The sequence below is a fragment of the Tupaia chinensis genome, unplaced genomic scaffold (genome assembly GCF_000334495.1).
Source record: "Tupaia chinensis unplaced genomic scaffold, TupChi_1.0 Scaffold000519_1, whole genome shotgun sequence".
In the NCBI taxonomy this organism is placed as follows: Eukaryota; Metazoa; Chordata; class Mammalia; order Scandentia; family Tupaiidae; genus Tupaia; species Tupaia belangeri.
In genome coordinates, this window is record NW_006160032.1 from 3,336,799 (window position 1) to 3,350,659 (window position 13,861).

The window sequence follows — 13,861 nt, forward strand, 5'->3', positions numbered from 1 at the left end:
AAGAGAAAAAGAGAGTGAGAAATCACCTCCCCACACACAGGGGAGATGGCCATGCCACATTCCTATTCCTCTATTCTCCTCCTGAGATCCTGGGCATGCATGCACACATGCTGGGTGTGAGTTTCCAGCCACCTGGTCCAGACTCAAACTTCAGTGAGCCATGTGGGGGTCCAGTGACATAAACACTACACCACCTGCTGGTCCCTAAACTTTACTCTCTTAAGATTCACTTATAACCATCTGATCTATAATGTGTGCTTTTGTTTAGTTGCTTATTATCTGGGTTTAATTACTCATTAACTAGTTTTAGTTACTTATCTGGACTTACTATCTGTTGTGGACTCTGCTACATCTTTGATACCTAGATAAATGCCTAGTGGTTAACAACATTTGTTGAGTAAGCAGGAAAAAAATGAATAAACAAATGGAGTATAATTTTACCTTATACAACTACCTTAACACTTGCCTTTTCATCTTATAAGCCTGGGATATATAAATGTAAAGATTAAACACCTTCTTTAATAATATTATGCTTAAAACTTGAGTAAAGTTTTTGTTAGAATATATAAATCTGTTTTGTGCTAGGAACATTGGGAAAAACAGCCCTTGTCTATCTAAGAAAATACAACTCATAATTAGTGAATCTTACCAAATAAGTGAGAAAAATTTTGTGATTATTTGAAATATAATCCATTTCAATAATTGGGTAGATTAATACAAGGTAATCTTGCTTTTTGACAACAGGTGAGAAGGGAGTTACTATCAAGACCTCTTACAGTTTGTTTGGTGAATATCAGAAATTATATGAGCTAAAATTAATATTTTTGTCATCAAAATCTACCTCCTGATTTTCCCGGGAACTCTACCCTGAGAAACGTCTTTCCATTGACATCAGACCTCTCCTTTCATCTTTCTTTTGCATTGCTTAGTCTTCAAGTGGAATAATTATACAGACTATGGTATTACATATCATTTATAAGCAAACAGAAAAAAAAGAATTTAGAACATTGTTGTCAAACTGTCTTTATTCTCTTAATTGCATTTTATCTGTTTAGCAGTTCAGAATGAAACATTTGGAGGATTTAATTCTCAAAAGTTAATATTCATTTCCAGATCATTTTTAATACTGTAACACTCTAACCAGGACTTTATGGGTTGAACAACTAATCAACTCAAAGATGCTTCAGAAGAAAGAAAGTCAGGAATTTTGATGTATTCTTCAAAGGGTGTAAAATTTTAGAGTAAAACCAGCCTAATAGATAAAAATATAAATTCAAGTTTGATTCCTGAGATAGAATTTATTATCTTATATTATAAATCTGCAAAACAATTTAAATCTTTTTTTTGGGGGGGGAGAGGTTTTTGCTATAAGGCATGTGTGCTTGGCAGAAAGAGAAAGACAGAGAGACAGAAAGTGAGAAATCACCCCCCAGGGGGATGGCCACACCACCTTCTCCTCCATTCTCTTCTCAGGATCTTGGGCATGCATACACATGTGCCTGGCATGAGTTTAAGCCGCTGAGGCTGGGACTCAAACCACAGTCAACTACATGGGAGTCCAATGACATAGCCATTACACTAACTGCTGGTCCCAAAACAATTTAAATCTTCAAAAAATTGTAAAAATTAGTGTTTTAATTAAATATGTATTCACTCATGTACTCCCCACCTAAAGGAAGCCAGATAAAAACAAATGGAAGATGGGTCTAAGACAGTGGATGAGAGATTAAACATTTTTTAAAGAACTGTCTTATTTAATTTTATCATTATTACGTTTTTACAAAAATTTGACCAGAGACAGACAGAGAAATAGAGAAAGAGAGGAAAAGTGAGAAGGCAAGCCTCCGGGTCCATGACTCGAACTATGGTCGGCCATGTGGGAGTCCACCACCTCAATCACCATACCATCTACCAGCCTCAAGAGAATAAATATTTTGATTTCTCCTTTTTTAGCTTCTAATAGAATGGTTTTATTGACACCACTGTTTAGAACAAATTATGAATGAAAAACCTCAGACAACAGTCAGTAGGGCAAAGATACAAAACTTCAACCTCTATATTAAGAAAAGATTCTGCTCAAAATGGGGGTAAAACTGCTACCTAGTCGCACCCAACCCAACTCTGGCCACCACCACCGCTGCCAGGGGGGAGGAGGGCCATGATCCAAAGGAACCAGAGCAGTTGAGAAAACTGTTTATTGGTGATCTGAGCTATGAAATACAAATGATAGTCTAAGAGAACATTTTTGAGAAATGGAGCACACTCACAGATTGTGAGGTAATGAGAGACCCCCCAAGCAAAATGTTCCAGGGGCTTTGGTTTTGTGATTTCCTCTTGTGAAGGTGTGCTCGGGCACACAAAGTCGATGGACGTGTAGTGGAACCAAAGAGAGCTGTTTCTGGAAAGGATTCTGTAAAGCCTGGTGCCCATCTAACAGTGAAGAAAATTTTTGTTGGTGGTATTAAAGAAGATATAGAAAAATACAGTTTGAGAGACCACTTTGAAAAGTTTGGCAAGATTGAAACCATAGAAGTTATGGAAGATCGACAGAGTGGGAACAGGGAGGATTTGCTTTTGTAACTTTTGATGATCATGAAACAGTTGATAAAATTGTTGTTCAGAAATACCACACTACTATTGGGAATAATTGTGAAGTGAAAAAGGCCCTTTCTAAAGAAGAGATGCTGTCTGCTAGATCACAGAGAAGTCGTGGAGTTAGATCTGGCAACTTTATGGGTCCTGGAAGAAACTCTGGAGATGGTGGAGGTAATTTTGGTGGTGGTGGAAACTTTGGTGGAAGAGGAGGCTATGGCAGTGGAGGTGGTGGCAGCAGAGGTAGTTATGGAGGAGTTGATGGTGGATATAATGGATTTGGAGTGATGGTGGCAGCTACGGTGGTGGTCCTGGTTATAGTAGTAGAGGTGGCTATGGTGGTGGTGGACCAGGATATGGAAACCAAGGTGGTAGATGTAGTGGTGGTGGAGGAGGACATTTTGGCAGTGGTAACTACAGTGGTGGTAGAAACTATAAGGATTTTAAAAATTATAGTGGACCCATGAAAGGGGGCAGTTTTGATGGAAGAAGATTGGGCAGTCCTTATGGTGGTGGTTATGGATCTGGTAGTGGAAGTGGGGGATATGGTAGCAGGAGGTCCTAAAATAAGTAGAAAAGGGTAACCAGCAGTTAGCATAATGGCTATGTCGCTGGACTCCCACGTAGTTGACTGCGGTTCGCATCCTGGACCCGGTGTCTTAAAACTCATGCCGGGTGCGTGTGCGTGCATGCCCAAGATCCCTAGAGAATGGAGGAGAAGGGATTGCAGTGTGACCATCCCCCCTGGGGGGTGATTTCTCGCTTTCTGTCTCTATGTCCCTCTCTGTCTGTCTGGCAAGCGCACGCGCCCTGTAGCAAAAGCCTCTCCAAAAAAAAAAATAAATAAATAAAAATAAATAAAATAAGCAGAAAAGGGCTACAGTTCTTAGCAGGAGAGAAAGCAAGGAGGTGTCAGGAAAGCTGCTGGTTACTTTGAGACAGCCGTCCCCACTACATTAGAAGAACTGTAAAAGTCTTCCACAGGAGGAACGATGATCCATAGTCAGAAAAGTTACTACAGCTTAAACAGAAAACCCTTCTTGTCCAGGACTGTCATAGCCACAGTTTGCAAAAAGTGTAGGTATTGATTAATGCAATGTTATATAAATTAGATGTACATTCCAGAGGTCTTTTATCTGTTGTAGCTTTGTCTTTTTCTTTTCATTACATCAGGTATATTGCCCTGTAATTTGCAGTAGTGGTACCAGGAATAAAAAAAAATTAAGGAATTTTTAACTTAAAAAAATTCTAAAAATTAAATGAGTAATAACTTGTCATACTTTAGATTACAGGATAATGTGGTTCTTTCAAATGCATAGGTTGTCACTAGCTTGTAGGGGAAAGAAAACATTTTTGCCAACTTCATGCATATGAAGCAGATAGATGCCACGTGACCAAAAATAAATAAATAAATAATGTTGGTTGGAATATAAAAGTAACTTTTAAAAAATCATCTCGTGTATATCTATATTTCCTTTTAGTCCCTTTGGCATTTTATAGTTGGCACTTTTTGTTGGGCTTTTAAAAAATCCAATGCATTCCTCAGAGTAAGAATGAATCACCAATTTATTATGGTGCTCACCGGGAGTAGCTCAAAAGTTAGTGTGGTCTTCCTCGATGCCAGTAGCTTCAATCCTCTGTGAGAGTCACCATGTTATAATACATGAATTAGTTTAGTTAGGTGTACAAAGAAGCTAATTGGTAGCTCCGTCCACTCTACAAAGAACTCCTCTATTTTATGATGCCTTGGCTTTGGGTATCTGAGTTAAGGAGAAAAGAAAACTTCATGGATTGAGTTAAGGGGAAAAAGAAAAGCATCAAGTCAAATAAAAATCTTCCTAAACTTTGAGTTTGAGCTCTTTTTCTGGATTGAAAAATCGAGTTCTATTTTTAGAGTTGCTTTTAAGATTGTCATTACTTCAAAAATATTGCTAATGTGACAACGTGCAAATCTTAAACTTCTATAGAAGAAGAAGGATTGTGAGATCACTATCCTACTTAGGTACTTTTATTCCTCCATTCACATGATACTCACAGAATGAATATGATATGCTTGAGCTTGTACCAAATTCCTGGGGTTGTAATAAGAAGGAACAGTCAAAACCTCTACGTTTGTGCCTTGAGAATCACATATAGTAGTTTTCAGAAAAGGGAATAATTTTGCAAGAAGAATCTTTTCTCATCTGTAGAAGGGCATAAGATAGTATACAGATATAATGAATATTTCACTGCAGAAACAATTTCTTGACTCTATCCAGGTATACCTTAAAAAAGTAACAAAAATGCAGTGGAACCCATGGACCCATAGTTACAGGGTATTGCCATCATAGATGAAAACAGGTGCTCTGGGTAAACCTTGTGATACTTTTCATTTTAAGATTAATGATTATGACCGGTAAGGGGTGACTGAGGCTTAAGATAGAAATTCTTAAGAAATTCTTAAATTCTAATAGGTTAGCCTCATTTTGGCTACCAGAAGTCTTTAGTCACAAGGACTACCAGTTAATTTGTGATGGGAAATAATTAGGAAAAAAAAAATAAAAAGGTTTCAAGTTGTGCTCAAGAATATATTGAAATCAAGTGACAACCAAGTGAAATAAGGTAATTCTTTCAACTGTGAGAAAATGGGAATGTTGGCATGATGGTACGAAGAGAGATTTCAGATGAAAATAAAACTTCAATTCAAACAAGGTTTTAAGAGAAATACTCTTGAAATAAAAAGTGGTTATTTTGGATGTTAAATCTATAATAGTATTATTTTATGATATGCAAGGTAATCTGAGACGAAACATGGAAGGCCTACAGCTTTGTGCTTCTTTTTGGTTCATCTTCATATTTATTTAAAGTTGAGTATCAAGCTACAATTTCAGTCAAACACTGAAATTGATCTGTGACTACAGCATGTCCATCCAAGACTGTGAATTTCTCGACTCTCTCAGGCCTAGCTGAAGAGGAAAGAAAAAGCAGAGTTTATAAAAAGGTTGTAGAGGAATCATTTAATTCTCACTGTACTTGGCTTTCCCAGGAATGATTATGCACTTCTTATGAATGTGACATTGAAAATCTGTACTTTTTATAGTACGCAGTGGGAAAAAATGTAAGCTGTAAAATGTTGCTTTAAAAACGTGTTTAAAAACAGTGTTCTGACACTTTATTGCACAATGAGCTCTTACATTAAGCATTTATGGCAGCTACAAATTCACAGCATGGTTTTGATGCAGTAATAAAAAGCACCAAAATGGGTCCAACTGACATTTTACAGCCAGAACAAAGGGTTGAAAGTTTAAAGCTTGTCTGTAGCTACTACATGTTACATATTAGCCACATTATCTGTAACAAGATTACATGGTATGGACAAAAAATATTTCCAACAATAAATTATTAGTAAATTCAGGATTTCAACCACTTTCAAGGTCAGAGGACGTCAGATCGTATGCTCAAACAAACTTGAGGTAATTAGGAGGGACTCCAGTGTTTATTTGAAACTGCTGAGTACATACAGAGCTCAGCCACAATCTATCCTTGCCCCGAGGAATGGCTCAATCTCATTTTGACTCTTTGTAGTTCCAGCCAATCCCTAATCTCGTTGTACCCATTAATGGGATTGATTCGAAAATTCCCTAACATACTTTGTACATTTCTTCCTTGAATTTTGGGGAAAGATTGAGAATGACTTCGATGTTCTCAATTAGCCAAGACAATTACAAACATGTACTTGAGTACACCCCTTGTTCAAATTCTCCCACTGCTCCCACCAAACTGTGGCTCTTTCTCAATATCAGCATAGTATGTTGGCTCAGTGATTCTTTGCCTAAAGCTTAACCAAAATACATGGGACTCTCTGAGCGGCTGGTCTGAAACCTTAAGAGAGCGGGTATTGAAAAACATACCTATATAATTCTGGCAGTTTAGCTTAAGTTTCCCAGGTATGTCTAAATCTTAAGAAATATATCCTTAACTTGCTAGCTAGGTAAGGAGATGTACAGTGTTTCTAATGGGGTTGAACAATCTGGGGTTTTACTTAGTTCATGAATTTTATATGGAAAAGAGAGCATTATTTTCCCAAGCCTGTGTGTGTGTGTGTGTGTGTGTGTGTGTGTGTGTGTGTGTGTGTGTGTGGTGTGAAATTGCCACTGCCCAGAGGCTCATGACTTGGACCTAATGTAGTCCAGTCTCTCAGCATTGCCACGGAAGCCAAGATATGCTCTTCCCCAAGGACTGGTCTCATTTGCTTAAATGCCATGTTCATCATTTTTAATGTTGGGCAGACAGTAAGTTATGTAAAAGTATTTTCCAGCCAGTTTATTCTCAATACTTTAGACAAATCAAGTGTATGCCATCCCTGAGCTAAATATATTTTAATGGATAAAAATTAGTGCTATAAATATAATATTATAAATCCATAAATATTTTATCAGGTTTTATTCTGTTTCAGAAAATTTTAACATAGTATTTCCTTTGACTTGTGTGTATTTTTGAAAAACACAGGTATTATTAAATGACAAATCATATCTAAGTGTGAGAAATCTTTAATTCCTTGAAAAAATACCTTGCAATGATATGATAATATTGGTACAATTAAATGCTTTGCATTTAAGATCCTGGGATAATCTAAAATTCCTTTTTGTTTGTTCTATTTCTTTCAAGGGAGAGAATGCCAGAGAAAATAGGCATGTTCAAGTGACAGAGAGAGAGGCATCCTGGACAGGGTCTTGTCACACTGCGTGGCCCTTTCCCTAGTCCTCTGGTGGGCGGGATACTGGGTGTGCATGTGCCTGGCCTGTTTCAGTTTGATTTGGGATCTGAGCTCCTGGTTGACCATGCAACATCAGCGTTGCCGATCAATATGCTGTGCCTATGCTTGAGGCTGGCCTCCTTTTGTTTCTTTTGAGTTACTTCGAATTCTCTTAATCATATAGTTGATAATACTGCCTTGCATATATAAAATTGATAACACGCTTAATACTTGTTGAAAATATTATCAACATGCATGTATAGTTGATAGACTAGAATACATGGCTCTCCTTCATGTTTAAAGATATCTCACTGGGGGCCAGCAGTGGCATGGTGGTTAAGGCAGCTAGATCCCACATGTCTAGCTGTGCAGTTCGAATCCTAGACCCTGTGGCTTGAAAAACATACCAGGTACATGTATGTGTGTGCGTAAATCCCAAAAGGAGAAAAGGAGAAGGGATTATAGTGTGGCCACATCCCTAGGAGCTGTTTTCTCACTTTTCTCCTCTCCATGTCTCTCTCTCTCTCTCTGGTGAGGGCATATATCCTCTAGCAAATTAAAAATAAAAGTTTAAAGATACTGGTTCCAGCAGTTAGCGTAATGGCTATGTCGCTGGACTCCCACATAGTCGACCGCGGTTCATGTCCCAGACCTGGTGGCTTAAAACTCACACCGGGCACGTGTGCTTGCGTGCCCAAGATCCCGAGAGGAGAATGGAGGAGAAGGGATTGCGGTGTGACCATCCCCCCTGGGGGGTGATTTCTCACTTTCTGTCTGTCTCTGTCTCTCTCTGTCCGGCGAGCGCACGCGCCCTATAGCGAAAAAACCTCTCAAAAAAAAAAAAAAGAAAAAAAGATACTGGTTCCATTATTTATATTATCATTAATTTTATCATATCATGATGGTCATGTGAGCTGCTCATTTCATGTACATGAGATGCATTGTATTGAAAGTTAAAAATGTTTTTGGAAGTCTCTTATAATTTTGTAAAATTGAACAAAAGTAGTTATGATAAAGAAAGAATAACTTCTACTCCTTGGTTTATTGTTATCAGCTATTTCTGACCACAAATGTTACTCATACCATTCTAATGAATAATGTAGAAATGTATAATATATATTATACATGTCTGCTCTAACCCACACGAGCCAGATTTTGCCGTCTCATGCTTAAGAGTTTGACGTTACTCTTTCCATATGTTTCCTTCTACCTCTATAAACACATGTAGACTAGATTTTTAGAGTTTTTAATTAATTAATTAATTTTTTATTTTTCAGAGAGATTTTTGCTAGAGGGAGCGTGTGCTCGCTGGAGAAACAAAGACAGAGAGGCAGAAAGTGAGAAATCACCCCTTGGGGGAAATGGCCATGCCACAACCCCTACTCTTCCAGTCACCTCTTGGGATTTTGGGCACACATGCACACATACCTGGCGTGAGTTTTAACCTACTGGGTCTAGGACTAAACCGTGGTGTGCTACATAGGGGTCTAGGCATATGACTATTATGCCATCTGCTCCTCTCTACATGTACACTATTTTAATGAGATTTTGCAGCTCATTTTTCAAAATTATCCATAAAATTTATACCTAAAGTTTAGAAAGTCAATCCCTCTTCTCCAATCTCAATGATCCTTTAAAAAATTCATATTTTGCTTATGGAATTATACTCTTATTTAGCTTTTTCAATCTATTTACTACTTAGGGAAATTGTATTTTGATCATATAACAAAGCTATTTTTATTTCCAAGTATTTAGCTAAAAATCACAATTACATGCAATTAGTTATACTTTTTGACTACGAGTTTGAAATAAAATCAAAATGTCATAGTAGAGAAAAAGGCAGAGACTTATGAAAGGAATCTTGAACTTAAATTTTGCTAATAACTAAACTAAATAGGTTGTTTGCTTGCTTGCTTCTTGAATTGCTAGAAGGCATGTGTGTTCAACAGAGAAAAGGAAAGGAGTAAGCACTCTCTCAATGGGAAGAGAAAGAGTTAAAGATGTGTTTTTGTTTTGTTTTGTTTAGTTTTCAAAGATTTTTGCTGTAGGGTGCATGCACTCACCAGACACACAGAGAGACAGAAAGCAAGGAATCACTTCCTGGGGAGCATGGCCATACCCCAATACCTTCTCATCCATTCTCCTCTCAGGATCTTGGGTATGCACGCACATGCACTTGGTGTAAATTTTAAGTCACGTGTCCTAGATTCGAACCACGGTCAACTATGTGGGAGTCCAGTGATGTAAACATTACACCATGTGTTAGTCCCAAAGCTGTGGTCTGTTTTAATACAAACTTAAAAATTCCCAGTTTTTTTTCCCAATAACCATCAATAAAAATATAACAACACACCAAAATCAAAACCAAAATTTGAATTATTGAACTGTTAAATCAGCTAATCCAAGCTTCTAAATCTGGATGTTTATTTTACAATACTTCAGATGGTTTGATGATTGTGATGATAACAGAGAAAAAAGTTATTATTTTGGAGAGGTGTTTACTATAGGGTGCATGCACTCACCAGAAAGAGAGACAGAGACAGAGACACAGTGAAATCCCCCCCCCCAGGGGGATGGCCACGCTGCAACCCCTTCTCCTCCATTCTCCTCTCGGGATCTTGGGCATGCACGCACACGCAACTGGTGTGAGTTTAAGCCACTGGGTCCGGGACTCAAACTGTGGTCAACTACATGGGAGTCCAGCGACATAGCCATTATGCCAGCTGCTGTTACCGATCAAAGAAAAATTTTACAAATCAATTCCAATGTCTATTAGCGGAAGTTAAAATATCAATATAAAATTAATATTAATATGAAATATTGATTGAAAATTAAACTTTAACTTCAGTAATTATTTTTAAAATCATAAATTTTTACTGCAGTAATAATAAGGAAAGGGAAGAAAAGTATAATCAGATACGTGAGAAAGGGGAAAGAGGAAAAGGGAAATTGAGTACAGAGTTGTGTTTCTCTGGTTGCTTTTCAGAAGATTCCTCTATGTAATTCACAAAAGCAAGCCTTATATCCCAATAAAACTGGAGTTTTTAAGTTAGGTCTATGAAAACCCTAAGGGAGTTCCATAAATCCCCTAAAATTATATGCACGATTCTGTGGTCACTTCTGGTGGTGAGAGGTACATGTGTGCGCTCTTCAGATACAAATAATTTCTGGAATTTATGGCCTCCCAAAATTTAACATTCAGTGATACAGACTTCAGATTGTACAGACACCTCCACTGTTAGTAACTAGTTTGATCTTTACAATACAGGAGCGAATCTGGCAACAAGCCCAGGGCACTTATATTTTCATGACTCTTGCGGTCTAGAGACAAGTTGCCTGAAAAAAAAAAAAAAAAAAAGAACTATTCTCTCTGAGTACAGTTACTGAATGTGTAGACCTTTCCTATAATATTTGCATTTGCCACTTAAAGAAAAATACAAGATGTTATAGACCCTTGGGTGAAGACAGATATTTTCTAGAGAAATAGTTTTTCTTACAGTGGGCCAGTTAGCCAAACACACCACTGGTGAATGAAGAATGTGTATGCTAGATGTAGTGAACACTCCATTTTAATGGAGTCACTTGAAGAAAAATGAAACCTTTCCCTATGGAGAAACTTGCGTGCATCTCTTTGAATTCTAGCATTTAAATACCATGGTGTTGAGTTAAGAAAGTTATTAGCCTAAAACTCTAATTCCACTACTGTGCCTTTAAATTAGTCATTAAATCACACAAGGAGGGAAAGACTCACTAAAAATATCTGAGAAACCTTAGCTGTATAACCAGCCATTTTCTCTTAGAAATGTGTTTTTATCCACTTCTGTATCATGACACATATAGCATTTCATCATCTGAATGACAACAAAATTAATAGAAGCTAAGATAGTAAAAATTGTCTATTTTTGTTATTCAGAATCTTGACCCATGTCTACCCAAGTCCTACACATTACTAGGAACTCAGTTAAAGAACTTTGTAAAAGTTCTAGTGCTCTCAAACTTCTATAAGGTCATGTAATATATACCAAATCATTTTGATAAGTATGTATTTTTTGTTTGCTTTTGCTTTTTAAATTTTTTATTATTTTATATTTATTTACTTTTTACATTATTTTTAAAAGGTTTTGTTTTTTGTTTTTGTTTTTGTTTTTTTTAGGGTGCATTCACTCACCAAAGAGAGACAGACAGACAACAGACAGACAGATAGAGGGAAAATAAGAAATCACCCCACATGTGAGATGGCCATGCTTCAGTCCCCTCTCTTCCATTCTCCTCCTAGGATTTTGGGCATGCATATACACATGGCTGGGGTGATTTTCAAGCCACCAGGATCTGAACCATGGTTGGCCACGACGTGGGAGTCCAGCACCTTAACCACCACTCCACCCTCCCTGGCCCCTGCTTTTTCTTTTTCTTTTTTGTTTTTAAGAAATATTTTTGCTATAGGGCATGTGCTCTTGCTGGAGAGATAGAAAGCAAGAAATCACTTCCTGGGGGAATGGCCATGCCACAGTCCTTTTTCCTCTATTCCCTTCTCAGGATTTTGGCATGCATACACTAGTACCTGTCATGAATTTTAAGCTACTGGGTCCTGGACTGGAGTTGCAGTTGACTACATGGGAGTCCAGTGATGTACCCATTATGTGATCTGCTGGTCCCTGACCCCTGCTTTTTATAGCTTCATACAGCATTGTGATTAAGAGTGCATACCCTCAAGCCATATGGTCTGGGTTTGATTTCCATTTTTGCCACTTTTCAAAATGTAATCTTGAGTAAGCTTTCTGAGCCTCGATTTTTCTCACCTGTAAAATGGGATACCTGTATCATGGGACAGTTATGATGTAAAATGAGTTAATACATGTATAAACATAGACTGAAATGCACATACTAACCAGTACATGTACCAGCTATGTTATTGTCATTATTGATGTTATCGTCATTATTAATAGTATTTTATACCATGTACATATAGTGGCAACTCAGAAATTATCTGTAGATGGATGGGTCTCAGTTTATGTTTTTTTTAATGAGAGTTTATACACATATACCCAAGAGATGGGGAATGGAGAAGCATCCTTGATTGAATTTCATAATGCTGCAGTCCTCTTTACCCAATCCCCGAGTCCTCAGAATCCTGGACACCCACACAATGAGCGTCATGTTTTCAGGTCAACCAGGGATCCAACCCCACAATTGATATACAGCTTTCACCTAGGTTACTGCTGCACTCCAGTGGCTGGGCTAGAATCTGTTTATATATCCTGTAGTAAGTCCTGAACCGAGGAAGACATTGAACTTATTGATTCTTGTGGTTAGAGACTTATTATTGTCACTATTGTTGTCATTATTTGTTGAATATTTTAAGAACACAGATTCCCCAGTAGAAATAAGCACACATTCTTCAGGCCTTCTGAACCCTTTACCATGAAGTATTGAAAACCATGAATGGGCCCAGCCACCGTGGCTCAGGCAGTAGTAGCATGCTAGGTTGCAGTTCTGGGAGACATAAGGAAACTGTGACTTAAATCCCTGGCCAGGTCATCTGGACACACACCAGGCTTTCTTTGATTGCCCAAGATCCGTCAGTCTGGAAGATTGGAGGAAGGAGATTGTAGCATAACCAGACCTTGTGGAGAGTGTTCCTCTCTCTCTCACATATGTATGTGCACATACTCTGTAACAGATAAAGAAAAGCAACTTTAAAAAAAGTGAAAGCCATGGATAAAGTATAGATGAAGAAGCTTAGTCTCTGAGAGATTTATTTATAAATATCAAAGATCACATAAAAACTTGGATTACCAGGACCAGCAGGTGGTGTAGTGGTTAAGACACTGGTCTCCCACATGGCTGACTGTGGTTTAAGTCCTGTCCCAGTGTGTGTGTGTGTGTGTGTGTGTGTGTGTGTGCCCAAAATTCCAAGAAGAGAATGGAGAAGAAGGGATTGCATTGTGTCCATCCCTGCTTGGGGTGGGGGGTAATTTTTCACTTTCTTTCTCTCTGTCTCATTCTGAGGAGCACATGCACCCTATGGCAAAAACCTAAAATAAAAGAAAACAGAAAACTCAGATTTCCTTATTTCCGGTAAGCTTTTTCTTCTCCAGAACTTAATGTTCATTCTCTATATAAATTTAATGGAATTTGATGTTGTTTGTTACACAGTTTTTGCGGGAACTGAATAAGATAGTAAATCAGAAGCAGTCTACAGTATTGCCTAAGCTTGACAAGTTATAATGAAGTTATAAAGGGCTTCTAAAACTATAAAGTAGAAAAAACGTAGTCCTGCTTTCCATGGCGTGTTACCAAACAAGCTTTAGTATGGGCTTATTGATGAGAACCCAAGCTTTTGATTTAGGTAGCTACACAGACTTAAGTCTAAGCCCTTCGTTTACCATGACTAGGCGCTAAGGTCTTATGTAAATTGTAGATCCCTTTGAGCTTTTGAAATGGCAGGGGATCACAGATTTACCACATAGCTCTATAATTCCCAGTTGTCTTATATTAGGCCAAGTTAGACTGATAGGATTTCAAGGTTTAAGA

The 13,861-nt window shown here is 37.8% G+C and overlaps 1 pseudogene; it reads left to right on the forward strand.

The window, feature by feature from the left end:
* Positions 1 to 2,081: 2,081 nt before the first annotated feature.
* LOC114009326 (heterogeneous nuclear ribonucleoprotein A3 pseudogene) lies at positions 2,082 to 3,157 on the forward strand (annotated as a pseudogene).
* The last annotated feature ends 10,704 nt before the right edge of the window (positions 3,158 to 13,861 follow it).